This window comes from Felis catus, chromosome A1, assembly GCF_018350175.1.
Source record: "Felis catus isolate Fca126 chromosome A1, F.catus_Fca126_mat1.0, whole genome shotgun sequence".
Lineage (NCBI taxonomy): Eukaryota > Metazoa > Chordata > Mammalia > Carnivora > Felidae > Felis > Felis catus.
This window is the reverse complement of record NC_058368.1, coordinates 16967531-16971379: the sequence shown is the minus strand read 5'-3', so window position 1 is coordinate 16971379 and position 3849 is coordinate 16967531. Positions and strand designations below refer to the sequence as shown.

At 43.6% G+C, this 3849-nt stretch overlaps 1 long non-coding RNA gene across 1 annotated transcript; it reads right to left on the bottom strand.

Moving 5' to 3' along the window:
* Positions 1-210: 210 nt before the first annotated feature.
* Positions 211-3307, bottom strand: LOC123383852. Its single transcript, XR_006594138.1, has 3 exons — positions 3092-3307; positions 2150-2203; positions 211-1617 (listed from the first exon to the last, which is right to left on the bottom strand). It is a non-coding gene; the product is annotated as an uncharacterized LOC123383852 (long non-coding RNA).
* Positions 3308-3849: the final 542 nt, after the last annotated feature.

The window sequence follows — 3849 nt, the reverse complement described above, 5'->3', positions numbered from 1 at the left end:
GCAAAATGAGAAAAAAAAAATCCGTAGTGTTACTGGGAGGATTAAGTGAGTTCATATATGCATAAAACACTGAAAGCAATGACTGGCAAATTCACGCTATATAAGCTACATGAATATTTGCTGTCTTGATTGTGATTAAAGAAGCATAAAACAATAAGAGAAGATAACTAACAATTAAATTCAAACTCGTTAGCACTAAACGCACATGAGAAGACTTTCTGAATTCCTGAGGAGGGGCACATCATTTCAGGTCCAAGGGTATGGGACATTAACCACTTCGTGCAGGTGGTGGCGCTGGAGGGATGAGTGACATTCAGGGTCAACGCTCCTGGTGGGGCTCAATAGACATTTTACAGAGCGGTTCTCTGCTGTCCAGGGCTGTCCAGGAGGCATGGCCTCGCAGACTGCTAAGCAGCTCCAGCTTCCGGTGCTTATAGCACCCCCATCATGACAACCATAAACTCCGTACAGACTTTCCCACGTCTCCTAGAAGAGTGTCACTGCACCTAGTTAAGAACCTTGCGGAGAGAGAGGAGCAGAAATGGACATTCTAGGCAAGAATAGCACGCCCTAAAGAATGGATACTAGAATGCCTGTAAAGGCTTTATGGGTCAAGGGTGCAGGGTGAGATGTAGCAGAGACAGAATTCTGATATCAAGACGCCAGGGACCAGAATGCAATGGGTTAAAAAATTAAATTGGCATGCTCTGCACATTCTCTTCCTATGCCTCAATTGCTGGAAATGAGTGGAAGGAATGTAAGCTTTGGACTCAAACAAATGTGGGTTTGACTCCCACTTCTACCATTTACTTGGTGCATAAGTCATTTCCGCTCCCTCAACATCCATAAAATACATACCTAAACGGATCACTGGGAAGAAGTAAGAGGTACGTTGGATAAAGCACTCAGCAAAGTGTCTGCAACATGTGACGCGCACCAAAAATGTGTCTGCTTTCTGAAGTCCCCCGCTCTGTTCTGCCATCTCTTCAGGTTGATAACTTGCACCTGGATAACTTTCCACTTTATTTTATTTTTAACTCTAACTAAATACACCTAATTATCAAGTTTAGAGATTGGGAGACAATGTATTTTGCTCGGAGTGCCTGAAACAAATTACAGTTTCAAGGCTCAATGGCGGGTTCCTGGGGGGTGCTGCTGTTAAGAGGGGCCACCGGAGAGAGGTTTATTTAGAACGCCTAAAACAACAAAGCATCTCCGAGAGGCAATTATCCTGTGCCTGGAATCTGGGAAGGGGAAGTGAACGATTACTTTGGCAGGCAGGATGGATGTTCTTTTTTATATATGGCCTATCACATATTTTTTTCAGTTTTACTGAAAAGAAAATCTTTAGAGGCAGATTTTTAAAAAAAACTTCTATTTTGAAGTCTCCTCAACAAGCAGAAATGTACCTATAATTGGCTCTGCTGTTTCCATTTCCCATTTAATATGAAGCCTCCAGGTTAACAGCTTCTCTCTGCTTACATGTCGTTCTTTCAGAGGACACTTTGGATGCACACACTTTTTTTTTTTTTTTTGTATCAGATGGGTAGTTTGAATGATGGATCCAGCTTGTTGCATCTTTGTAAGTTTTGTAGGCAATGGAAAGCAGTCTGGGTACTGAAAAGAAAAATAAAATGAAAGAACAACTTTTCGTTTGTTTGAATGATATGGTTGTGTACAGTAAAACATCTAAGTTGAGAAATCTTACAGATACAAGTTTTCAGCCACGGTCCAAAACTCAAGCTGATGACTGTTTGGGGACTCCTCGTTAAGGTTTCTGAATTACAGGCCAGAACTTCTGTTCCTTCAGCTGTAGGCCTCTGGGGTACTGTTCCGTGTTCCCAGGGGAGGACCCAAAGAACAGAGTAACTCAATGTCATAGTCTTGCCGTGGTGTTGCGTTGGCGCTAGGCGATGTGTTGTTGGAAGAGGCGAAGTGAAATTTGGGGATTAAAATGCATTTCACTTTCCTAGAAGGGAAACTTATACCAATGGACTCAACTGACTTTTTACATTATGGGGCTTTATTCATAAATTTCTGATTGGATTTGTCAATTCTATTCACATAGGCAAGGATGGGGGCAGGCGGCACATTTTGTACTTCATATATATATTTCACCTATAGCCTTATCGGGAAAGCTGTGACTGACCGACAGCATGAGGTAGGCTATCATAGGTTGAATTGCGTCCTCTTCTCCAACCACCTGCATAACAACAAAACAACCAAACAAAAGGCATGTTGGCATCCTAAGGTCTAGTCCCCAGAAGGTCATCTAATTTGGAAATTGGGTCATTAGATATAATTAGTTTGGTTAAGGTGAGGTGTTTAGTATTGGTCTTAATTCAATATACTGGTTTCCTTTAAAAAGGGCAAGTTAGGGGTGCCTGGGTGTCTCAGTCGGCTGAGCCTCCGACTTCGGCTCAGGTCATGACCTTCGTGAGTTCGAGCCCCGCATCCAGCTCCGTGCTGACAGCTCAGAGCCTGGAGCCTGCTTCCGATTCTGTGTCTCCCTCTCTCACTACCCCTCCCCCACTCTCTCGCTCTCTTTCAAAAATAAATAAACACTAAGAAAAAATAAATAAAAAGGGCAAGTTAGAATAAAGAGACAATAAACACAGGGGGAGGAAGATGTGAAGAGACGGGGAGCAGAGCGCTGTCGACCCGTCAAGGAGAAGGGTGGAATCCTTCAGAGCCATCGAAAGGGACCAGCCCTTCTGACCACTTGGTTTCAGACTTCTAGGCTCCAGAACTGTTTGTCAGATAAGTTTCTATTACATAAGCCACCCGGTTTCTGTTGCTTTGTTACAGCAGCCTGAGCAAACCAATACTGTATATAGGCTTACAGTTTAAAATTGACATTTCTTACTTTAGACATCATCTTGTTACACTGATACTGTCACTCTAGTTATTACAAGAGCAATAATTTGCAGTTGAAAAATAATTTGAAGACACCATTATTCTACTTAGTGCTCATTTTCAGTGAAGTTTCTGAAAAGCATAACTATGTGCAGTGCCTGTATCTGTCCTAATAACACACTATTTTCTATTAGCCTATTTGAGCAATCTCCTAATGTGGTTCTTTGGTTCTCACCAGAAGGACTGAACGGATCAGGTCCTTGACTTCAGATTTTCTCCTGCTTCTTGGCTGCGACAGTAGTTGTGCCAAATTAAACTTCCGATTTCTGGGGGCACCTGGGTGGCTCCGTCGGTTGAGCGACCGGTTTCGGCTCAGGTCACGATCTCGCCATTCGTGGGTTCGAGCCCCACATTGGGCCCACTGCTGTCAGCCTGTCAGCACAGAGCCCACTTCAGATCCTCTGTCCCCCTCTCTCTGCCCCAACCCCGCCCCCGCTTGCACTCCCCCCAAAAATAAATATTAAAAAAAATTCTGATTTCTGAACACCCCCTGAGACACGTCAACACGAATTTACCCACTGCTCTAGCCGGTTCATACCCCGAAATACCTAGCACGCCTTGACCTTTCCATTACCCACGGACTTTCTGATTCTTGACCAGTCATCCAGTTTAGAATTTCTAGTTCTATCTTACTTCCTGAGTTCTAAGTTTTTACCTACTTTTGTCCCTCTCCTTTGGTTACTCCCTTGTTTCCTGGCCTTGCCTTTTTTGTTTTACATACAGTTTCTTACCTTATCTCCAGACTCATGGACCTTGGCCTCAGGGCTCTTCTACTCTTCGCTGGACACCATTTAAATCATCTGGTGTAGCCTAAATTTTTGCGAGTAGGAAGCTGTAACGGGACTTTGTCAGGCCTTAACCAAAGGATGGGAACATCCAATCATATCTATGATGGCTGAAGTAGCTAGAAACTGCTGCCATCACAGCCCCTCT